General features: G+C 43.9%; 1 protein-coding gene across 4 annotated transcripts in view; it reads right to left on the bottom strand.

Moving 5' to 3' along the window:
- Window positions 1-26,008, bottom strand: part of SV2B (synaptic vesicle glycoprotein 2B) — a 243,136-nt gene that overhangs the window by 202,144 nt on the left and 14,984 nt on the right. For 2 of the 4 annotated variants that reach the window (XM_043434488.1, XM_043434487.1), the window contains exon 2: window positions 765-896. The exons of the other annotated variants lie outside the window; for them this stretch is intronic. The gene's annotated coding sequence lies outside the window, so the exon portion shown is untranslated. The remainder of the gene's footprint in view (window positions 1-764; window positions 897-26,008) is intronic. 4 annotated transcript variants of the gene reach the window in all.

Raw genomic sequence — 26,008 nt, 5'->3', positions numbered from 1 at the left:
CCCTCAATGTACTTGCTTCTGTATATGGCCCATACCTGACCCATTGTTGTTGTTTGGTCGCTAAGTCATGTCTGACTCTTTTGTGACCCCTTGGACTGTAGCCCTCCAGGTTCCTCTGTCCATGGGATTTTCCAGGCAAGAAAACTGGAGTGGGTTGCCATTTCTTTCTCCAGGGGATCTTCCCAACCCAGAGATCCAAGCCGAGTTTCCTGCCTTGGCAGGCAGGTTCTTCACCACTGGTCCAGGGCACATTAAATATTTGTTGAAATGACTTGATCACAAGGATCTCCCATAGAAACTGTCACCATGATTATTTCACCCCTGTTTGTAAAGCAGTACAATGAGACTTGCATAAGGCAACGTCGGGACCTCATACTCAATTAAGTGGAAGATGGGGGTGGGTTCCAGACCTTGGCCCATTAGCTGGTCCACTCACTTGTTCTGGCTCTGTGCAGAAAACTCACTGCTTACAAGCTGCCAAGTTAATTTTCAAGGAAAGAACAGAACAGCTTTCACATTCTGACACCTCCTCCTGCTCTGCCATCCCATCTTCTTGAGAACTGGCCTCTGAGGATGACTCATTGGTGGGAGAGGGTGAAAACAGCTCCCAGGAGGGGGCTGACAATCTCTGCTAGACAGAGAGCAGAGCTGGTGACAGCATGTGTCCCCGCCGGGTGGAGAGGCATTTTCTCCGCCATCTCAAGTTTGATTTGAGCCCTGGGGATAAGGCTAAGAAAGATAAGAGCATTCAGAAGTGCACTCACCTTCTTTTATCTGTGGAATATGCTCAAATACCTGGGGGATGCTTCTCTGTGCAAAGAACACCAAATGTCATTCTTCCCTCCCTCCACTCAAGTCTCCTCACAGTCCACAAAATGCAAGTCACTTTAATGCATCTAATGAGAAAAAGACAAGAAAAGCTCAAAGAACTACTCCTGAATCTGCTTGGCTTGGCAGAGTTAACATAGAAATCCAGACTGTATCTCACAAGGGAATTATATTCAATATCCTGGGATAAATCATGATGGAAAAGAAGATTTAAAAAAAAAAAAAAAAGAAGGTATGTATGTATATACGTGAGTCATTTTGCAGTACAGCAGAAATTAACACAACATTGTTCATCAAGCATACCTCAATCAATCAGTGAAAAGAAATCCTGGTCACCGCCTGGACTATTTCTGCACTCCAGTATTCAGGGATTAAAACCTGAACTCCGCCTACAACGGCATCACACAGAGCCTGGCACAACTCTTATACCAAATGTCTCTCTCCTCCTTCCCCTCAACCCACCCCACCTCCCCACTGACATCTCAGCTCCAGACACACAAACACCCTTCTGGGCTGTCCCTGGGTCTAGTCTATTCATCTGTTATGCCTCTAGATTATTTCTTCTCTTTCTGATTCAAAGGTTATTTGTTCCAGAGAAAGAGCTTTTCTTTTCCAAAATCAGAACAGGGTGGACAGTCTGCTTTCTAAACACCTACTGAGCCTTTCTGCTGGAAGATGATGCTGGACAGTGCTGCCAGCATGATGATTTGGAGCACAGAATGCCCTTCTGGCAGCCTCAAGCAGAGGCGAGGCCGAACGAGTTTGCTCTGCATCAGGCACTCAAAAGGCGCAGCTGATCTCTTTTCAGCCTGGCCTCTGCCCATTATTAGAACATACCAGAAATGCTTAAATTTACCTCCCACTCTTCCACCCTCACTCCCATCTCATGCACACTCTTCTCTTTTCTCTAAAGATAAAGCTAAGCAGCCAGGGGAAAGAAGGGTTGAGAACATCTCATGAGCATCTGCCATGCCCTCAGCTCAGAGTTGGGAGTTTGACATTCGTTTGGTCCTTACAAGGACCCTCCAAGGTAAGTACGGTTATTATCCCATTGTATGGAAGGAGGAACTGAGGCAGGCTCAGAGAGGTTAAGTTACTTGCCAAATATCACTCAGCTGGATGAGTGATGGAACTTAGCAGTTGAGTCCATCTTCAGCTTCAAAGCCTGGTCTACAAGATTTCCTCTGTGGTCTATAGTACAAATGACCAGACTGAACTGCTTGAGAACAATATTCACATTTTCAACATCTCTATATTCCTCACAACACCCACCAAAGAAAAGTCACTCTGTGTGTAATGAAAGAATCCACGTATGCGTGAACAATTTAACAAAAGAAGAGATCTGCCTACTTCCTTCTTAAGGTGGTCTGAACCCTGATTTGTTGATTAAGTTTTACAATAAAGCCAAGTGCAGAGAGACCCCAGGAAGCAAGGATTGTTAGCTTTTGAAACAGACAGGGCAGTCCCTGGCACATCACATGAAAAAATAGACTTGTGTTCCCTGGTGGATGGGATGGTAAAGAACCCACCTGCCAACGCAGGAGACTCGGGTTTGATCTCTAGGTCTGGCCAATCCCCTGGAGAAGGAAATGGCAACCTGCCATTTCCCCTCCTGGGAAATCCCATGCACAGAGGAGCCTGGCAAGCTACAGTCCATGGGGTCGCAAAGAGTCAGACAGGACTGAGCAACTAAACAACAACATGCTTTCTTTTCTACTTTCCTGCCACCTGGTTAGGAAATTATATTCCTTCTTATGAAGGAAATACTAATGGAAATAAGTTTTGATGTCCCTGTCTGTTATATGGATTGGAAAGGAACACGGTGCAATGTCAATGATGGGGCTACTGGCTGAAATGGGTGCCAGTCCCAGAAAACTACTCAGCCTCTGTGACCCTCAGTTTCCCAGACTTTCACATGGGTCATGACAACATCCCCATTGCCTCACCAGGTAGGGACGTCCAACTTCAAATATTAGAGTGCGCAGCCAGTGTTGAGGCTGGGTGTCACTAAAGTGAACAGCTGACCATCATCCGAGAGTTTTCCCAAAAGGGTACTCTTAACTCAGTAAGGATAATTGTGGGGGGATTTCCCTAGCAGTTTAGGGGTTAAGACTCCATGCTTCCAATCCAGGTTTGATCCCTGGTCAGGGAACTAACATCTTCCATGCTACATGGCACAGTCAAAAAAATAGAGACACCAATTTTTAAAAGGGAATAACTGTGGGAGGCAGAAGAATGACCTCCCAAAGCTGTCCGCGTCCTAATCTCTGGAATCTGTGGACATGCTACTTGACATGGTAAAAGGGACTCGCGGGTGTGATTAAGTAGAGGATCTTATGATGCAGGGGCTATGCTGAGCTATGGGAGTGGACCCATTGTGATGACAAGGGTCCTCACAGAAAAGAGGAAGACAGGAGGGGGAGAGTCAGAGTGAAATCAGAGAACGCTAAGCTGCTGGATTTGAAGGTGGAGAAAAGGGCACAAGCCTGGGGATGCAGTCGGCTTCTAGACACCAGAAAAGGCGAGGGATCAGGTTCTCTCCTCCAGCCTGCAGAAGAATGCAGTCCTGCAAGCACCTCGATTTTAGCCCAGGGAGACCCATTTGAAACTCCGACCTCCAGAACTGCAAGATAACTTATTATCCTTTAGTCGATAAGTTGTGTCCTACTCTTTTAGAACCCTCATGGACTGTATCCCACCAGGCCCCTCTCTCCATGGGATTTCCCAGGCAAGAATACTGAAGTGAGTTGTTATTTCCTCCTCCAGGGGATCTTTCCCAATCCAAGGACTGAACCCACACCTCCTGCATTGCAGGCTGATTCTTCCCCATTGAGCCATGCAGGAAGCCCTTATAAGATAATATATGCATGTCATTTTTACCCACCATGTGGCGATTTGTTACAGCAGCAAAAGAAACAAACATAATATCCCAGCCCAAGGTCTGGCTGTCACCCCAAATCAGGTTTCATCAGGCCTGCAACACAAGTCTCTCTCCCATTCCCCATGGATTCCAGACAGGAACCAGAAGGCCTGACTGATTTGCAAGGAGACATCCATTGGTAAGTCAGAATCCTCATCTTGGCATGAGCAGCACCTATTAGGCAGACCAGCATGGGAGACCCATCTGCATTTGGAAGGATGCTGAGAAGAACAGAACTGGAGGAGACAGAGGTGGATGAGTCACCCTCTCTGGCCTCCAGCTCAGACCCTGGCACCTATGCCCCCACAGTAGGCACAGCCTTGCCAATACCTGGGTCTGCTGGCTAGAATGTCCTCTTTCTTGGGCAGTATTTGGAAGGCACTGCCAGCATCGCCTTCTGAGAAGCTCGCTTTTCTGCACATACTTGACTGATCAACACTTCGTAAGAGTGTTAAATGTGTTCTTTCTTTAGAATGGAAACAATTAAATATGTCATACACTAGAAGCTTGGAAGGACTGATACTGAAGCTGAAGCTCCAATACTTTGGCCACCCGATGCAAAGAACTGACTCATTGGAAAGGACCCTGATGCTGGGAAAGACTGAAGGCAGAAGGAGAAGAGGGCGACAGAGGATAACATGGTTGGATGCCATCACTGATTCAATGGACATGAACTTGGGCAAATCTGGGAAATGGTGAGGGACAGGGGGGCCTGGCATGCTGCAGTCCATCGGGTCGCAAAGAGTTGGACATGACTTGGCAACTGAGCAACCACAGCAATTGTTAAAAGCACTTAGAACACAGCAAGCACTCAACAGATTTCAGGGATTTCCCTGATGGTCCAGTGGCTAAAGAATCTGCCCTGGAATGCGGGGACACGGGTTCAATCCCTGGTTGGGGAACTCAGATCCCACATGCCATGGAGCAGCTAAGCCTGCCAGCCTAAACTACTGAACCCATGTGCTCTGGAGCCCATGTGCCGCAACTAGAGAGTCCATGCACTGCAACAAAAGATCCCCCGTGACGCAACGAAGATCCCACATGCTGCAACTAGGACCGGATGCAGCCAAGTAAATAAATAAATATCTTTAAAAAAACAAATTTCAATTACTATCACTATTATTATCATCATTGTTAATGTATTCAATCCAGTTATGTTCAAGTGTAGTGCGGATGGGGCCCCTTTTCTCTCTTCAAGGAAACTTAAATTTCTCTCTCTGCTCTTTATCCCCTGGTGTTAAATTTCCAGCTTCCCAAGGGGAGCTTCACCTCTTGTGCTGACCGCCAGTGGTCATTATACAGAGTTCAGCTGGGATCACCGTTGCATGATCTATAAGGTCCTTTTCAATAAATGGGAAAATGTATGTGAAACTGCAAGTACAGTGCCTGGCACAGAACAGAAACTCAACAGTGTCTGTATTCTCACTTAACTCTCAGTTACAGGTTGACTTATGTTCTCTCATAATTCATACACTGAACACCCAACACCTCAGAATGTGACTGTATTTGGAGATGAGACCTTTAAAGAGGTGACCCAGGTGGCGCTAGTGGGAAAGAACCCGCCTGCCAATGCAGGAGACGTAAGAGACGCGGATTGGATAGCTGGGTCAGGAAGATCCCCTGGAGGAGGGCAAGGCAACCCACTCCAGTATTCTCGCCTGGAGAATCCCATGGACAGAGGAGTCCATGGGGTCGCAAAGAGTCAGACACAACTGAGAGACTGAGCAGGAAGTTCAATGAGGCTCTCAGGGTGGACCCTGACCCAATCTGACCAGTGTCCTTATACGAAGAGATTAGGGGTTTCCCTGCTGATCTAGTGGTTAAAAATCTGCCTGCCAGTGCAGGGGAAACAGATTTGATCCCTGGTATCCAGAAAGATTCCATACACTGTGGGGCAACTCCGCCCATGTAACACAACTGCTTAGCCTGAGTGCCCAGAGCCTGTACGCCCCAATAAGAGAAGCCCACGAACCACAACTGGAGAGCAGCCCTGCTCTCTGCAACTAGAGAATGCCTGCACACAGCAACGAAGACCCAACACAGCCAAAATTAATGTTTTTAAACGATAAATAAATTTTTGGGAAAAAAAAAAAAGAAGAGGTTAGAACATGCAGAGATTCAGCAGAGATACACAGAGGAAAACCATGTGAGAAGACATCAACAGGGCTACTGTCCACAAGTCAAGGAGAGAGCCCTCAGAAGAAATGAACCTGCAGGCATCTCAGTCTAGACTTCCAGCCTCCAGAACAGGGAGGAAATTTCCTGTCGTTTAAGCCTCCCCTGGGAAAGACCCTGATGCGGGGAAAGATTGATGGCAAAAGGAGAAGAGGGTGGCAGAGGATCAGATGGCTGGATGGCATCACTGACTCGATGGACATGGACTTGGGCAAACTCCGGGAGTTGGTGATGGACAGGGAGGCCTGGCGTGCTGCAGTCCATGGGGTCGCAAAGAGTCGGACACGACTGAGCGACCGGACAACAAGCCTCTCCATCTGTGTCATTTTGCTGTAGCAGCACTCCCTTTTGAGAACAAATAATGGCTGTATCTCTGGACAGCAGGAGGCTGTTTTAAGTCTGACTTAAAAGAGGTCTCTGATCCCTGTTTGGGCCTGGGGGCCTCTGTTTTATGAAGCAAGGGTGCATATTTTCCCAGCAGGACTTGGCGGCTGTGCCTGGCATTCAGAAGGCGTCTCACTTCCTGAAGAGGGGGGTGTCATTCTTTGCACGATCCCCCCAGAGCCCTTCACCATGAGGAGAGCCGTGCATCGTGGCCTCACAGAGGAAACACAGCACTGGCACCTCGGATACGGAGAACGGTAAAACCGCAGATGACAGATTCGTGACTCCCCTGGGGTAATAAATAGCAAGAACAGATGGGCCCCGAGGCTGGGAGGTTTCATGTAAATCTTAATAGCACTCTGATAATGTAATGAATGTGGTGAGAAAAGAAGAGCAAACCAGTACCAGCAAGGCAAAATACAGTTTTGCCGACCCTGAGGATTACCCAGGAGGACCATTCTGTGAGGAGGACGTGCAGAGATTCACCAGAGATGCACACACAGAGGAAAACCACGTAAGAAGACATCACCTGGGCTACTGTCCACAAGTCAAGGAGAGAGCCCTCAGGAGAAATGAGCCTGCAGGCACCTCGATCTAGACTTCCAGCCTCCAGAACAGGGAGAAGAGGAGGCTGGAAGAGGAGCCACGTGGTGCGGAGAGCACCACAGGGCTACACGGACAACTATTTCCCCAGGAATTTAAAGAATCCTCTCTGAACTGGCTTCCCGGGTGACTCAGTGGTAAAGAACCCACCTGCCAATGCAGGAGACTCGGGTTTGATCCCTGGGTCAGGAAGATCCCCTGGAGGAGGAAATGGCAACCCACTCCAGTATTCTTACCTGGAGAACCCCATGGACAGAGGAGCCTGGCGGGCTTCGATCCATAGCGTCGCAGAGAGTCAGACAGGACTTAGCGACTGAGTACAACTTTGAACTGGCAAAGCTAAATGCCTTATGAAGGGGTAACCTCCAGAGTGATGCTCCCCCCACTTGCCCTAGGCACCGCTTCAGGACATCTCTCCGGGCAGCAGTCTTCTACATGGCCCTGGGTGACTCCCAGGTAAGAGAGTAATCTAGGAACAGTGAGGGGACACAGGCCACATGTGCTCAGAGCTCAGGATGGTCTCGCCTGGAGATGGCTTATCTGGTGAATCCAGCCTGTTCCCAGTTAACCTCTCCCTATTCACCTCTAGAGACTCTCAGTGAAGTCATGCCCAATATAAAGAGCCCTGGACAAGGAATCTGAAGGTGTGGATCACAACTCTACCACATGCCAACCACGAGACACTGGATAAGTGACTCAGCTTCTCTGTAAAGAGGAGATTTGTACCTTGTGGGAATTTTTGGCCAAGAGCGAATGAGGTCTGCTCTTCAGAAATGGTAGGCATTGAACACACACATACTCCCCTCCATTTGTGCCCCACGAATAGAAAAACGTGCACAGTGTTTATGACATGGATCTTGGCTTCCTAGGGTATTCCTGGATAAACAAATGCAGGCTTCATGGTTCGATGGCCCACAAGCACCGTCTCTTCCTCAAACTTTTATTTAAACAGGTGTCTTGGAAACTGCAGGGCTGAGAATAGATGAAACATTGGGGAAGATAAGCCCAGGTGCTCAGTATCTTAACTGGGGAGTCCAGTGTTGTTCAGCCACTCATAGGGACAAAAGAAACAACTGGAAGCAGCAGAAAGGACAGAGAAGGAGTCAGACCTGGGGCTCCAGCTCTGCAGCCGAGAACAAGCAGGGAACCGGTGTCCAAATGGCTCAGAAGGCAGAAGGAGCAGAATCATTACCCATCAGAAGAAAGCTGAGCAGTTAAAAATGCTCCAGACAGGCACCCCTGCTTTCCCTGCTTTCCCATCAGCAAGGATGTTTGGGGACCCCACTTGTGAGCACCGTGACTTAAGTCTTGATGGCTAGCAGGGAGCATCTCTGATGAAATCTTTCACCTCTGATGAAATCAGGCTTTGTGCTCATCATAGACGCGTCCACAACACCGCTGGCCTTATACTCATGAAATATATTTATAGTAAGTCCCCTACATATGAACAAGTTCCGTTCCAAGAGCACATTGGCAAGTCTAATTTGTTTGTAAGTCCAACAAAGTTAGCCTAGGTACCCAACTAATGCAATCGGCTATATAGTACTGTACTGAAAGAGGTTTATAATACTTTTCACAAAAATAATACATTAAAAAACAAACACACACAAAAAAGAAACATTTTTAATCTTATAGTACAGGTCCTTGAAAAGTACAGTAGTACAGTACAACGGCCGGCCTGCAGGGGCTGGCATGGAGTGAACAGGCCAGAAGAGTTCCTGATGGAGGAGGGAGAGGAGGTGGGAGACGGTAGAGCTGAAGGACTGTCAACAATAGGAGACGGAGTGCAAGCTGTCATTTCACTCACGGCTGATGACGGCATGAGTTCTGGTTCTTTGCTGGAACCAGATGCACGGTTGCATTTTTGAAAGCTTGAAACTTGAAGGTTCGCGTGTGGAGGACTTACTGTATGGTACGTGACATAGTGGGGGTTTGCAAATGGCGCCGTTTAGCACATATTGGGAATACAGTCTCTTGTAATCAGGCTCCTGAACAAGCAATGGTTTTCAAAACAGTTTATAAATAGATTCTTTCCTGAGGTGGATGGAGAAGGAGAGGGTGTGGCAGAAAGGAACAAATTCCCCGACTGGCATGAGGACTCGTGAGTTTTAAGAGAATTGATGTTCTAATCTCATCTGTTTTCCTTTTTAAGCCAACTCTCTTTCCTTCTAGCTAGGGAGAGATCTGTTTGGTTTGTCCGGCTGTTGAGTCCACCTTCAGAAAGAAAATTAAAAATATAAAAAGGTAAAAATGATCAGAGAATATGATAGACATGAAAGACAAAGGAGATTCTAGCCAAGAACAGTGGGTGACTCTCGGAGGAAAATAAAAACGTCAGAAACAGAAACAGTAACTGCAGGCTTACACTGTCCGGGTCGACAACTCTAGCTGCATATCAGGATCACTGGACAGTTTCTTTAAGAAATTCAGTTTCCCAGACCCGCTTAGAGTCTGGCTTAAGTATGCTCTGGCTTAAGGAAAGTTAGGATATTGCTTGTTTTTGTTTTTTAAATAAACTCCTCAGCTGATTGTAATACACAGCCAGGATTGAGAACCAAAGCACTGAATAAAAATTTGCCCAATGAGAAGAAAATCTTCACTCTTCAAATTTATGTGTTGTGTTATGCTAAGTCCCTTCGGTCATGTCCGACTCTGTGTGACCCTACAAACTGCAGCCTGCCAGGCTCCTCTCTCCTTGGGATTCTCCAGGCAAGAACACTGGAGTGGGTTCCCATTTCCTCCTCCAGGGGATCTTCCCTGACCCAGGGAACAAACCCTCGTCTCTTGTGTCTCCTGCACTGGCAGGCAGGTTCTTTACCATTAGCGCCACCTGCGAAGCCCCTTCAAATCCATAGTGTTTACCAAATTTCAAGCAAAGTTCACCCCATTCTAACACTTTCTTAATTTCAAAGAGAAAATTTTAATATAATCTATTAACATAAGAACAAAACTTAGTATTTTCATAGACTATTTCCCTGCCACTTTAAACTACAGGAGATAATTTGCCGGAATCTTAAGGGAGGGGCTATAGTGTAATTGCTCAGGCTCCAGAATCTAAAAGTCTTGACTAGGTTTCTCTGCCATTTACTACCTGAATCATCTTGGGTAAATTGGTAAGATTAAATGAGATCCTGTGTTTAAAGTAACCAAAGCCTAGCATATAATCCTCAGTGAGGGTTAGGTTTTTTTCTATTATTTTCTTATTTTAATAATTTTGTTATTTTAAAATACAAAGCTTCATAGAGAGACTGAAAATAAACATTGGATAAAAAAAGAAATATACCATGTTCTGTAATGCCAATTGTCACCAAATTAACTAGTAATGTAACTACATAAATATAAATGCAATTTGTAGTGGAATTAAACTATAATTCCTATCCAAATTCCAACAGGATTTTTTCTTAACTCAATATGATGAGAAAAACAACTTCTGTTTTCCTGAGCTTTTGCCTAGGCATTTTACAATTTGATAACCCTGTCCAGAGTCTGGACAATTAGAAAAGGATTGAGTTTAGGATTCCCTCTGTAAGTTCCTACTTTGCTTTTTCCAGGATCCCTTTTAAGATAACTAATTAGAGTTAAGCCCATGAAAAATTAGTGACCTTCATTCATATATATATAATGGAATATTCAGTTCAGTTCAGTTCAGTCGCTCAGTTGTGTCCAACTCTTTGTGACCCCATGAATCGCAGCAAGCCAGGCCTTCCTGTCCATCACCAACTCCCGGAGTTTACTCAAACTCATGCCCATCGAGTCGGTGATGCCATCCAGCCATCTCATCCTCTGGCGTCCCCTTCTCCTCCTGCCCCCAATCCCTGCCAGCAGCAGGGTCTTTTCCAACGAGTCAACTCTTTGCATGAGGTGGCCCAAGTATTGGAGTTTCAGCTTAAGCATCAGTCCTTCCAATGAACACCCAGGACTGATCTCCTTCAGGATGGACTGGTTGGATCTCCTTGCAGTCCAAGGGACTCTCAAGAGTCTTCTCCAACACCACAGTTCAAAAGCATCAACTTTTCGGCACTCAGTTTTCTTCACAGTCCAAGTCTCACATCCATACATGACCACTGGAAAAACCATAGCCTTGACCAGACAATGGAATATTACTCGACCATAAAAAAGAACAAATGTGAATCAATCGAGCTAAGGTGGATGGAACTAGAGCATGCTCTACAGGGTGCAGAAAGTCAGAAAGAGAAAAACAACATATATTAACGCATATATATGGAATCTAGAAAAATGCTACTGATTAACCTATTTGCAGATGTAGTGACAGACCCATGGACATAACTAGGGAAGGATAGGGTGGGACAAATTAAGAGAGCAGCACTGACATAAATACACTAGCATCTGTGAAACACATAGCTAGTGGGAGCTGCTCTATAACACAGGGAGCCCAGCCTGGTGCTCCGTGATGACCTCGAGGGGTGGGCTGGGGAAGGGAAGGCTCGAGAGGGAGGAGATATACGTTTAGTTATGACTGATTCTCATTCTTATATGGCAGAAACCAACACAACACTGTAAATCAATTATCCTCCAATTTTTTTAAAAATTAATTAATAAAAATAAAATAACCAGATAGAAAAATTAGCAACTTCTGGCCCAACCACCTTATAAGTAATAGGTGCTTACTACATCGTCCTCCGTTTCCTGCTGGATCATGACCTGGGACAGAAGACTGCCCTTCCCCCCACCACCACGGTGCCCACTCACTTCCTTGGTGCGGGTGTATTGAAACTGCACCTTCAATCAAAACCCACCCCTGAAACCCAAAGCTGGTGTTCTGGGACAACCTAAAGGGGTGGGGTGGGGAGGGAGGTGGGAGTGAGGTTGAAGGGGAAGGGGACATATGTATAACTATGGCAGATTCATGTTGATGTATGGCAGAAACCATCACAATATTGTAATTATCCTTCAATTAAAAGTAAAATTTTTAAAAATTTAGTAAGCCACCCCTGAAGTTCCCCTTCCCCAAAGTGGAACCTCAGATGCTGAGGGAGCCACCTGCCAATCCTATGCAGATGGTTTGTACCCCCTCATTCAGCAGGTCATAGTTTGCATATTCTTAATTATTGAATTAAGTTCTGGCTTCTCAACTCATTTGGCAACATAACTCAGTAATTCACCTGGAAGAATAAATGGGTGAAAATACCCAAGTGAAAGTCACTCAGTTGTGTCCAGCTCTTTGTGACCCCATGGACTGTAGCTCACCAGGCTCCTCTGTCCATAGAATTCTCCAGGCAAGGATACTGGAGTGGGTTGCCATTCCCTTCTCCAGGAGATCTTCCTGACCCAGGGATCAAACTCTGATCTCCTGCATTGCACGCAGATTCTTTACCATCTGAACCAAATACCAAAGGAACATTTTAAAAGTAAGATTGAAGAGGGATCTGTACTTCTAGACATTAAAGCAGAACATAGAAGTATAATAATTACAGGAGTTTGAGACAGAGAGATCAAATAGAGCAAAATATACAGGTGGGTTTTCAACTCAGTGGGGAAGGGAGTATTCACTATGTGGTACGGAAAGACTGATCAACAACAGTTAAAATGAACTAAAATAGAGCTGGGCTCCCCTGTGGCTCAGTGGTAAATAATCCACCTGCCAATGCAGCAGGTTTGATCCCTGGGTTGGGAAGAGTCTCTGGAGAAGGAACTGGCAACCCATTCCAGTTTTCTTGCCTGGGAAATTATGCAGACGGAGGATCCTGGCGGGCTACAGTCCATGGGGTCACAAAGAGTTGGACACGACTGAGTGACTGACCAACAACAAAATAGAGATTAATTCCCTACCTCCCACCAGAAGATCATAATAAAGTGAAAATGATTAATAGCTCACATATAAAATTAAAATGGCAAAAAGTCCAAATTTACAGGGTAAGGAAATTTTAGGGTAAGGAAAAACTTAAGCATGAAAAGAATGTAATTTTAACTGAAAACACTAACAATATGAATACATAAAAATTAGATTGCTACATGGCAAGAAGACCATATAAGTACAAAATTAAAGGCAAATAGATTGGGAACATGATTACAGTAATTATGAGTCAATGATTTAGTAACCTCAATATGCACAGAGCTTTCACTAACAAATATGGAAAACACTAACACTCAATTTTAAATGGACAAAGGACATGGAAAGACAATGCTTAAAAAAAGGAAATACAATTCGTCAATAAGCAAAGTGCTCAATCACGTTAGCAATCAAATGCATGAATAGTAACATCTTGTTTCAATGAACAAATTGACCACGTTTTATTTTTTTCATAATTAAACATCAAGGATGCATTGAGGGGCATTCATACATTGCTGGTTGTAGGGCAAATTAGCACCATGTTCTGAAAAGTAACTTATGAGTATGAATAAGGAGCTTTATAATATATACGTTTTACTATTTTCCAAATCTTATTCAATAGCAAATACTATCAAGCTAAGCAGAAAAAAAATAGTAAGCATAAAGAAACCATTGACCTGGATGACAAACTTGAATAGTTCCTAATTTCACCAACAGATTTGGGTAATTTCAAATTCCCTTGCAAACATGAGTCTTGGAATAAGTCACATTCTGTGTTTTATTAATATAATAGTTTACAACAACCAGAGCCAGAGTGGGAGGATTTGTCATCTGCTAAATTCAGGCAACTCAGCAAGTGGCCCCGACCTAAACAGGAGAACGAATGGATTTCTCACCAGAACTTTGTACCCAGACTAGACCTCAGGCACATTTGATCCTTTTCCCTCATCCACTGTAACCACTGAATCTCTCCCTGAGATTAAGAAAAGATTTATCATTAACAACAACAAAAAAAAATAGCTCACCACCGGGAAACTCTTATTCCCCTAGAAATGCCAACCAAAGGAGCAAAGGCTCCTTGCAAAGATATACTCAGTAGCAGCATTTTATTTTTGTGCTTTGGACCCCGCCTTATCCTAAAAAGTGGAGCATCCTGGGTCAGCTCCCCACAGAGGATCCCATCTGCTGCCGGCCAGACAGAGGCTGGGGATTAGGAGTAAGCGCTGGGAGCCCCAAGCAGATCAGCCAGCATGCCCACACTCCTGGGCCCTGCCTCCACACCGGGAGAGCTGATTAGCTAGTGCATGAAATGTGCCAGGCTCCAAGCAGAGTTGAAGGGAGGCAGGAAGGAGCTAGGAAGAGGGTCCGGAAGTGGAGGAAGGCAGCAGACTGATCCTGTCTGTTCAAACTGGAATGTTGAGTGACGCAGAAGCACAACAATAATTACGGTAACAGGGAGACGTCTCTCCCGGCATTGCCCTGGTCTGTACCGGCCCCTCTAATGCCGGCGGTTCCCAGGTATGCTGCTTTCTTAGGGCAAGGTTCAGCTCACCTTAGCTTCTTGCAGCACTGAGGAGCCTCTCAGAGAGGGGCAACTGGGTCCCAGCTCACACCCACCAGCTGGCCATGCATCCAGCCACTACTTCAAGTATTGGGCTGGCCAAAAAGTTCTTCCAGGTTTTTCTGCAGCATCTTATGGGGAAACACAGATGAACTCTTTGGCCAACCCAACAGATTTCCCCCTGCTGTGATTTAGCTACTGTTTAGGCAGCCCTGGGGTGCCTGCTCCTCCCCTAAGCTTTATGCTTCCTCCCAAGGAGCCTTCAGTACCTTCCAAAGCCTCAGTGAATGGACAAGAAAAAGGTCCTTTTCTTCCCTTGGCACTGTACCACCATCCATGTTTCCCTACTGGTATGGGCTACTCTATTAAGCCTCCTACCTGCCAAAATTTCCAGACTCAAAGGAGGCACTCGGTGTCTTCATTGCTCTAAACTCCAGGGAACAAGTCAAGCCCTCCAAGCTCAATACACTCCAGCAGAACCACAAGGGGGTGGAGTGTCTGCTGGTACAAGAGGCCCCATGTCCCTCTTTGCAAGCATATCCAGTCTGCATAAGGGAATCTCTCAAAGTCCCTTCACTTGACTTCATGGGAAGCAAATAGTCCTTCACTTCAAGCAAGTACTTTCTACAGGTGAAGATTCCATAGATTATGCCTTCTTTTCCATCTCTATGCCTGTGTAGACCTGGAGGCTTAGAGTTGAGGGCTCCAAGGCCAGATTTGATACCTCTTGGAAAGTCCTGAGGGGCCTCAGTTATCTGTGTGTGCATGTTCAGTCACATCCAATTCTTTGCAACCCCACGGATTGTAGCCCACCAGGCTCCGCTGTCCATGGGATTTCCCAGGCAAGAATACTGGAGCAGGTTGCCATTTCCTTCTCCAGGGGATCTTCCCAACCCAGGGAGTGGACCTGCATTTCCTGTGTCTCCTATATTAGCAGGTGGATTCTTTACCACTGAGCCATCCGGGAAGCCCCCTGGTTATTTGTGGCTCAGTGTAAAAAGCAGAGTGCCTAAAACTTCATATTTTCAGGTTTGCCCTCTGAATGCCTATTCTGGGGTGATAGAAAATTTCCATAAAGAAGGCTGAGCGCCGAAGAATTGATGCTTTCAAATTGTGGTGCTGGAGAAGACTTTTGAGAATCCCTTGGACAGCAGGGAGATTAAACCAGTCAATCTTAAGGGAAATCAACCCTGAATACTCATTGGAAGGACTGATCCTGAAGTTCTAATATTTTGGCCACCTGATATGAACTCATTGGAAAAAATTTCCCTGATGCCGGGAAAGACTGAAGGCAAAAGGAGAAGAGGGCAGCAAAGGATGAGATGGTTCGATGACATCACCGATTCAATGCACACAAGTTTGAGCAAACTCCGGGCCTGGCATGCTGCAGTCCATGGGTCAGACATGACTTAGCAACTGAACAACAACAACAGAAAATTTCCACTCAACTTCCTGCTATATAAATAACTTGCTGTGACAGTTCAAATTATTATTCCCAATTCTCCCCAATGGAATACAATTATAATCCACAGTCTTAGCCAAATAATGTTGCAGTGTTTTCCACTGTGAGAAATGTGTACTTTCTCACTTTGTTGATGTTGGGTTTGGAGATGTGGTTTGCTTTGGCCAATGAAATGTCAGCAACAGGATATGCACAGAGGCTTTCAATTTACTTTTACAGTTAGGCGTCTCTCATGTCCTCCTACCATTTGCCGTCAGAAGGACACATCTCCAGCAGCTGCCTGTAGCATCCAAGGAGCTGGATGAGAGAGACACAGAGCAGGTCTGCACCTGACCTGCAACATGAAGGAGAGCCTCTCTATCTGACTGGCAAACTCATGAGTGAGTTAAATAAAGTTTGTTGTGTCAGTCACTGAGAGATCTGGGGATGTTTGTTATGCAGCATTATTATTCTCAGGCAGTAATAGCTGACTGATACACTTGGTATCTGCCCAACGTTATGCTGAGCACTATGGTGCGTGCGTGCTCAGTTACTCAGTTGTGTCCAACTCTACAACCCCACGGACTGTAACTACCAGGCTCTTCTGTCCACAGGATTTCCTCAGCAAGAATACTGCCATTTCCTACTCCAGGGGATCTTCCCAACTCAGAGATCGAACCCCCGTCCCAAGTCTCCTGCAGCAGCAGATGATTCTTTACCACTGAGCCACCAGGGAAGTCCTGAGCACTGTAGTACCTCATTTAATTTCTTTCTCTTCACAACTATATGAGACAGAGCCCTATTAATACTTTATCCTATAAATAAGAAAAGTGATGCACAGAGCCTATAAGCACAGTTAGTGAGTGAAGGAGACAAGCTTCAATCCAGTCATCCAACCACAGTGGGAACATGAAACAGGAAGAGAGAGAAGTACAGCTCTAAGCTCTTCAGGGTCTGTATTCCGGGACTGACTTTGGACTCAGAGCTGCAAGGCTCTCAGCATAAGATTGACTAGATCCCAGGAGCCAAGGCAACGTTTCCAGCTCTGTCAGTGCGTGCAGAGAAAATGAGACAGGCTTCCCTTCCAGAATGCATGACCCATCCCTGAACTTTGAGGAGGGGAAGTCCCACGGGGAATTCTAACCGAGGAACAAGCCTGCCTTTGTGAAGAGCAGTCATCCACTGTTCTGCATGGGATTGCATGGCACGTCTCATTCTCTACCTTTTTAGACATTCTAAGCAAATATCTCTGGCTTTTTCTTTTAAAAATGATTACACAGTTGCCAGCTGCTAGGCTTATACAAGTAACCTGATAATAGCAAAGCAGTATGCTGTCCAGTGTTCAAACGCCGCCACACCACAACAAAGCAGGCTGGAGTGCCGGTTCTCGTTCACAGCCTGCAAACCGAAGCAGCACAAGTGAAAGCCACCCACTCTCCCCATTTCAGGGGAGCAGAGCAGCAAGACGTTTCGTCCCAAGATGGATTTTTTTGTCTCTTCCAATTTCCAAGATGTTCTGCGTGCAGGGAGAATGTGAAGTCACGTTCTTTGGCAGAATAACTCATCGGTGTGATTCAACGATGCACTCCCTTCTTTAACCAAAGTTAGTACCCCTGATGGCCAGCAGTGGGGCTTACAGGTCTTCAAGTTACAGACAAGCCAGCAATTCAGAGGACAAGGATCGAGTCTTCCTTGCGCACCACTAACCCCGATGCCTAGCATGGTGGGCAGTCAATCACTATTTGTTGAATATGGATGTAAAGGGGATTTCAGGGATGGAGGGTAATCTACCTTTGAATTTTTCATATTCTAATTCTTAAAATGCAAGAATAGGGAAAGCATGGGACTTCCCTGGTGGTCCAGCAGTTAAGAATCTGCCTTGCAACACAGGGGACAGAGATTCAGTCCTTGGTCAGGGAACTAATATCCCACATGTTATGGAACAGCTAAAGACCCCAAGCCACAGCTAGAGTTTCGGGTGCTGCCAACGAAAGATCCTGCATGATGCAAGGAAGACCCTGTGTACCACAACTAAGACCCAATGCAGCCAAATAGATAAATAAATATTTTTTTTAAAGAGTAGGACAAGAAAGGACAGAGTTATGAAACTCAGAATCCCTTAGAAAAGAAGGCAAGATGAAGACACAGGCAGACTTTAATGTCTTTGATACACACCAACAAAGCTAACAGTTTATAATCTTTATTTAAGCAAGAGAAGTCAGTTCAGTATCTGTGGCAGACATTGGGGATTTCCATGATCAATAACCAATTCCCCTTCTTTTGGTAACAAATCCTCAATTTCCCTTTGAGGAACTCCTCTTCCCTCGTACCATGTGGGACTCACAGAGTGGTCTCCAGGACAGGGATCTGACCCCAGTGGGGCCAAACAGATTTTCTTGATCCCAGAAAGGGAATCCTGAGCTGGGCACCCAAAGTCAAAAGTGGTGGGGGACTCAAGTCCCTTGGAAGTGTTTCCAAATAGACCATCTATTAGCAAAGGAGCCGGCTAGACTTTCCTCAGACATACTGGAAACTTCCCCAAAACACAACATGGAATTTACATCAGGACTCCAGCACTCCATTTCATTGTTTTGCTCTTTCAGCTAAGCCCCTTCTCCTGAAACCTTCATTAAACACTAGCACAGAGCAGAAGAGAGAACTCTAGGCTGGAAACAGGGGCTCTGATCATAAATCTGCCACAGGAAATAATGTTACCTCCCCTAAAGGGGCCTCAGTCTCTCTCTCCATAGTATTAAGGGGCCAGGATTTAGTGATCACAAAGAAGCCTTGTGTGCTGGGTCAATAAAAACTGACCCCTGAAAGCCCCAGTTCTTGGCAACACAAAACTCACATTGTCAGGGACAGTGAGGCTTGGAGTTTAAAGCAGTTAATCCCCAGGCTGGATGACTCGGACAAAGAGGATTAACCCTCAGATGAGAGAGCCATCATCCAAATATAGAGCAATCTCATGCACACACATTAGAAATGGAAAGCACCCCCACCTTCTCTTGCAAATTCCTGTTCTCTAGCCCTGTTGGTGAGCTGATCATTAACCCTTCAGCACCCCAAGGCCAAGGTGGTAGACCTTCTCCATGTTCCTCCATCACCCTTCTCAATTCTCCAATCCAGGGTTACAGCATTTCTCCTTTGTAATGCACAGGTTGGTTTAAGGTATTCCAAGTTTGGGACTTCCCTGGTGGTCCAGTGGTTAAGAATCCAGCTAACAATGGAGGGGACACACAGGTTTAATCGCATGCTTTGCAACAAGAGAAGCCACTGAAATGAGAGGCTCCGCAACTGGAGAGTAGACCCCCCGCTCACCACAACTAGAGCAAGCTCTCGTGCAGAAATGAAGACCCAGCACAGCCAAAAGTTAATTAATTTTTTTTTAAAGGTACTCCAAGTTTGCTAAATAACCAACCACTGAGCACCTTGTCTTCCAGGGACTGTTAGACACCAGAGCTTTAGGGGTAGACAAGATGACTCAGTGCTGGCTCCTAGGGAGCTTTCAGTCCAGAAGGAAAACACCTATTGAGTGCCATGTGGTCTGCAAAGCACTATCCCCTCAATAAATGCACCCCAATAACTGCTGGAAGTAGATATTACTATGACCATTTTACAGATGACGAAACTGAGGCTCTGAAGAGTTAAACTACTTGTCCCAGGTTATATAACCTATAAGTAAGTATCAAACCAAGCTGCTCGGCTTTAAAATGCTATGGTACACAGAATGTGAAACACCAAGAATGAACCCTAAGGTAAACTACAGACTTTGAGAGATAGTAATGTGTCAGTGTAGGTTTATCAGTGGTAACAAATGTACCACTTTGGTGGGGATCCTATAACAGCAGAGACTGCATGTTTGGGAGCAGAGGGATGAGAAATCTCTGTATCTTCCTCTCAGTTTTGCTGTCAACTTATAACTGCTCTAAAAAATGAAATATGTTTTAAAATAATAGCATCATTTGTAAATGAAAACAATCCCATTGACAGTTGCATCAGAAAGAATAAATACCTAACAGTAAATTTAACCAAGAAGGTGAAAGACTTGTATCCTGAAAACTACAAGATATTAATGAAAGAAACTGAAGAAAACACAAATAAATGGAAAGATACACTGTGCTCACAGATTAGAAAAATCAGTATTAAATGTCTGTACTGACCAAAGCAATCTGTAACTTCAATGCAATCCCTATCAAAATTCCAACAGAAGTTTTCAAAGAAATAGAACAAACAATCCTAAAATTTTTATGAAACCACACAAAAGAACTCAAAAAGCCAAAGTAATCTTGAGAGAAGAACAAAGATGAAGGCATCTTCCTATACTACAAAACTACAGTATTGGCAGTGTATTTTTGGTATTGGCAAAAAATCAGACACATAGATCAATGGAACAGAATAAAGAGCCCAGAGATTAACCTATGTATATATGGTCAATTGACTTACAACAAAAGAGTCAAGAATATACACTGAGGAAAGGAAAGTCTCTTAATAAATGACATTGGGAAAACTTGACAGCCACATAGAAAAGAAAGAAACTTGGCCACTACCTTACACCATGCTTTTTTCCAAAGAAAAAATAGTCACTTGAAAAGATGCTCAATATCACTAATCATGAGGGAAATGCAAATCAAACCTACAATGAGCTATATCACCTTATACCTGTTAGAATGGCTATTATGAAAAAGATAAGAAAGAACAAGTGTTGATGAGGATTGTAGAGAAAAGAGATCCTTTGTACACTGTTGGTGAGAACATAGATTGGTGCAGCCACTGTGGAAAACATGCTATAGGTTCCTCAAAATCTGAAAAATAGAATTACCATATGATCCAGCAGTTCCACTTCTAGGTATTTATTTGAAGAAAATGAAAACACCGACTCAAAAAGATATATGTACCCCCCCATGTTCATTTCAGCATTATTTACAATAGTCAAGATATAAAAGTAACCTAATGTCCATCAACAGATGAACGGATAAAGAATAGAATATTATTCCGTCATAAAAAAAGAATGAAACCATGCCATTTGTGACAACCTTAATGGCATTATGCTAAGTGAAGTAAGTCAAAGAAAGAAAAACACTGTAAGCTCTCTCTATATGTGGACTCTACTAAACAAATAAATAAACATGCTCATAGATACAGAGAACAGTCCTCCTTCCTTCCAAGGACAGAAGGAATTGGAGAAATGGGTGAAGGAAATCAAAAGGTAAAGAGGAAAATAGATAAATAAGTAGATATGGTGCATTATTGAGCAACGCCAGAAAATAGCCTACCATTGTTTGGTAATTTGTTTACAAAAGACAAATTTTAAAAACTCTTTCAAAAAAGAAAATTGACCTCAAGTTGAGTATAAACCGCATAGATATTGAAACTAAACAGTGGCAACAAAGCCATATTTTAATTTGTTGGAGTTTTTTTGAAAAGCTTAAAGTCACCTTTTTTTTGGCTCCCTGCATCATACAGCAAATTCCCACTGGCTATCATTTTACATGTGACTTTGTACGTGTTACATGCTATCATTTCACATGTGACTTTGTGCGTGTTACATGCTATCATTTCACATGTGACTTTGTACGTGTTACATGCTATCATTTCACATGTGACTTTGTAAGTGTTACATGCTATCATTTCACATGTGACTTTGTACGTGTTACATGCTATCATTTCACATGTGACTTTGTACGTGTTACATGCTATCATTTTACATGTGACTTTGTACGTGCTACATGCTGCTCTCTCAATGCATCCCACCCCCTCCTTCCCCTGCTGTGTCCACAAGTCTGTTCTCTATGCGTGTGTCTTCATTGCTGCCTTGCAAATAGGGTCATCAATATTCTCTTTCTAGATTCCACATATATATGTGTTCATATATGATATTTTTCTCTTATTTTTTTTACTTTTTTAAATTTATTTTTAATTGGAGGATAATTTCTTTAGAGCACTGTCCTGGTTTCTGCCCTACATCAACATGCATCAGCCACAGGCATACATATGTGTCCTTCCCCCTGACCCTCCCTCCCACCTCCCACCCCATCCCACCCCTCTAGGCTGTCACAGAGCACCGGCTTTGAGCTCACTGCATCATACAAAGAATTCCCACCAGCTATCGATTTTACATATGGTAACTTTAAATTCTAAAGAGCGTCTGCTCAATAATAAATCTAGATGAACTACTCCATAATTCAGCACATATTACCTATCATTCTAAATATGATAAACAGTTTAGAAGGTGGAAAAAACCTATTCCTATTAAAAAGGTTTCCCCAAAGCCCCACTCAGAACTTTTCATTTATATCTCAGTAGCTAGAATTAGAGTCATCTCTAGCTGAAAAGAAATCTGAAGAGAAAACATTTTCAGCTGAGTATATTGCCCTTTCCTCTATGGGGGGAAAAAGAAAAAAAAAAAGTGAGGTTCTCATAGTAATGAAGAAGAGGATAAAAAATACTGAAGAGGCAGCCAAGAGTATTTTCCACATAAAAAATTATTTTGTCACAATGAAACAAAAACTGGCTTAAGCAATAAGGAAGCAGAAAGTCCAGATGGAAGGATTCCAGAATGAGCTGATTCACTAAAACCATGACATATCATCTGGAGCCCAGGTTCCTTCCACGTCTCTGCTCTGCCATCTCTCACACTGGTTTCAGCCTCAAGTTGTAGCCAGATGGCTGCCACAATTTCAGGTGTAAAATGTACATGTAACAACGTCCAGAGAAAGAAAAAGGACTGTGTTTTCTTTGGGTTTTTTTGTTCCATTTTAGGAACAAAAAACCTTTCCCAGACGCTGCTTTGTTTACTTATCCTCATTTCTCATTAGCCAGAACTGAGTCACATTTTTGAGCCAATCACTAGCAAAGTGAATAGGATTATCACTGTTTACTGAGATGACTCCTCTGTGTGGAATGTGAGCTGGGGACTGTGACTGGTGTTCACTGTAATATTCTGATAGCATTCACCAGGGGAAAGATGACCCTGTGGCCAATCTAGAAGCCCACCACTTCATACTAAAATAATAGATCAATGGGATCCTAGATGATAATAACTATGAAATAGAAATACAACTGCAAAGTGTACTTTTGCGCAAGAATCAAATTTTTAATGTGCTACACTTGGACCCCAAACACCTTCTACAACCTCAGAACACCAGCCTTTGAGAGCACAGTGGCCAGTAAGCACCTGGTCACACGTTTCACCAAGCCCTTTGGGAATCTACACTAGAGCATCAGGGGCCAAAAGACCAAATCTACCTATTAAGTACTTCCGCGTTTCAGTGGATGGTCCAAGCTACGATCTAGGATACAGATGACCAACAGACCTGGAGAATTCAGCCTTATCTGAGACATATGCTCCATGGTAGTCGGGCACATGTCACCAAAGATGGAGCTTTTTTCCTAGAAGCTTTCCTCACTCACCCAGCACTGTTCTCAGCATGTAAGATGCTCGACAACATTGCATAATACAAAGAGATCCAACACTCTTACTTATTTATGTGATTCATGTGGCAAGAACTTCCCCAGTTTTCAGTATAAAATAATTATTATTTTTAATGATATCGGATGTTACAAGATATCCTCATCATTTTATAGAAGTCAGAAACAATGTGGTAGGAAAGGGGAAATATTGAACTTTAGTCTTTTCAGAGTGCATAGGCTCATGGGACAGTCATCAGAGGAAACACTGGCTATTTAACCCCGCACCCTTTTCTGCAGTTAAGAACCTCCTAGTTGTTTATATTCTGTATATAAAAGCTTACATGTGCTAACCCCCATTTCCCATTCCACCTTCCCCCAACCCCCTCCCCCTCGGTAACCCTCAGTCAGTTCTCTGTCCATGGTTCTGTTTCTGTTTCATAGACAGGTTCATTTGTGTCAGAGTCCACATATAACTGACATCATATGGTATTTGTCTTTCTTTTTCTGACTTACTAAAGAGCCTCTTGATGAGGATGAAAGAGGAGATTAAAAAAGCTGGCTTAAAACTCAACATTCAAAAAACTAAGACCATGGCATCCAGTCCCATCACTTCATGACAAATAGATGGGGAAAAAGTAGAAACAGTGACAGATTTTCTTTTCCTGGGCTCCAAAATCATGGCACATGGTGACTGCAGCCGTGAAATTAAAAGATACTTGTTCCTTGGAAGAAAAGCTATGACAAACCTAGGCCATATTTAAAATCAGAGACATCACTTTGCCAACAAAGGTTCATATAGTCAAAGCTATGGTATTTCTAGTAGTCATATATGGATATGAGAGCTGGACCATAAAGAAGGCTGAGTGCCAAAGAACTGATGCTTTCAAATTGGGTGCTGGCGAAAACTCTTGAGAGTCTCTTGGACAGCAAGGAGATTAAACCAGTCACTCCTAAAGGAAATCAACCCCGAATATTCATTGGAAGGACTGATGCTAAAGCTGAAGCTCCAATACTTTGGCCACCTGATGTGAAGAGCTGACTCACTGGAAAAGACCCTGATGCTGGGGAAAATTGAAGGCAAAAAGAGAAGGGGGCGACAGAGGATAAGATGGTTGGATGGCATCATGGACTCAATGGACATGAGTTTGAGCAAACTCCAGGTGATAGTGAAGGACAGGGAAGCCTGGCATTGCTACAGTCCATGGGATAGCAGAGAGTCAAATACAACTTAGCAACTGAAACACAACAACAACTTAGTATGATAATCTCTAGTTACATCCATGTTGCTGCAAACGGCATTATTTCATTTTTTTAGTGGGTGAGTACTATTCTATTGTGTATACACACACATATACAAGATATATACCACTTCTTTATCCATTCATCTGTCCAGGGACATTTAAGTTGTCCCTGTCCAGTTGTTTCCATGTGTTGGTTATTGTGAATAGTGCTGCTATGAACATAGGGGTACATGTATTTTTTTTGAATTGCAGTTTTGTTGGATATATGCCCAAGAATAGGATTGCTGGATTGTACGGTATTTCTACCTATCTAAAATTATTGGACTTTTTAAATACTGTGCAGTATAACTTTTAACTATTAAAAAATAAGTGTAAATATTAAAATAGATGGCAATAAATAGGAATACAATAAGTTTTAAAATTAAAACAAAAGAAGTTCACATGAAACAGGCAACCCAGCAGTCAGCCCAGAGGTAGCTTTGTCATCTTTATGTTATCAAGAAACACACTTCTTGATCCTCTGTGATGTGTTCCCATAAGCTTATGAGGAATTACTAATTAAAATTTCAGGCTTTGTATTGGTGAAAGTAGGCTAACTGCTATAACAAACTCCAGCATGTCAGTAGTTTAACATCAGTTCAGTTCAGTTGCTCAGTCATGTCTGAGTCTTTGTGACCCCATGAATCGCAGCAGCCAGGCCTCCCTGTCCATCACCAACTCCCGGAGTTTACTCAAACTCATGCCCATCAAGTCGGTGATGCCATCCAGCCATCTCATCCTCTGTCGTCCCCTTCTCCTCCTGCCCCCAATCCCTCCCAGCATCAGGGTCTTTTCCAACTAGTCAACTCTTCATAGAGCTTATTTCTTGCACACGAGACAGCATCAAGCAGAGCCAGCCAGTGGATGGGAAAAGAGCTTGAGGACATATGGAAGTTCACAGGTCAGCCCTGGAAGTGATACCCATCACACCCATTCTCATCACATCAACAGATCTGTCACATGGCCACACTCACTTGCAAAAGAAGCTGGGAGATGGAGTCTGTGTGCCCAGGAAGAGTAGGAAGCAGGTTTAATAAAGAGATTGCTGGTCCTCTTGGTCCCCTTGCAGCTCTCTCCTCTACTCTAAATCCAGAAAACAGAACTTTCTGCTGTATTTGTTCTGGGCAACTATGGTCTAGGACTTCTTTATATTTCTTAAATATTTTCCACACTATCTTGGATCTTTCTGTCCACTCAGAAGATCTCTAAGACATCAATCACAGTTTCCACAGCTGTTAGTTTCTCTAATTGGATGGATGTCTGTGATGGAGAGTATATCAGACTTATGATCCACACAGCTCACACACAGCCAGGCCTTGTGGATGAAGCAAAGGACAGTAATTATCTCAGCATTCAAAGGAACATCTCAAGGAGTGCAGACAACAATCTGCTCTTCTGAGTATGTTAGTGGATTTTGAGGGGGTTTTCCTCCTCTGCACTTCTAATAACATTTAAACTCCCAAGAGGAACTAACAAAGCATTGTAAACCAATTATACTCCAACAAAAGTTAAAACAGAAAAACCCCAAGAGGTTCTAGTGTGTGTCCACGCCACCTTCCACTGTCCCCTTTGCCCGTCCTCAACTGCCAGCCAAAACCACCTCACCATACCA

This window comes from Cervus canadensis, chromosome 17, assembly GCF_019320065.1.
Source record: "Cervus canadensis isolate Bull #8, Minnesota chromosome 17, ASM1932006v1, whole genome shotgun sequence".
Lineage (NCBI taxonomy): Eukaryota > Metazoa > Chordata > Mammalia > Artiodactyla > Cervidae > Cervus > Cervus canadensis.
This window is presented reverse-complemented; position numbering and strand designations above follow the sequence as displayed.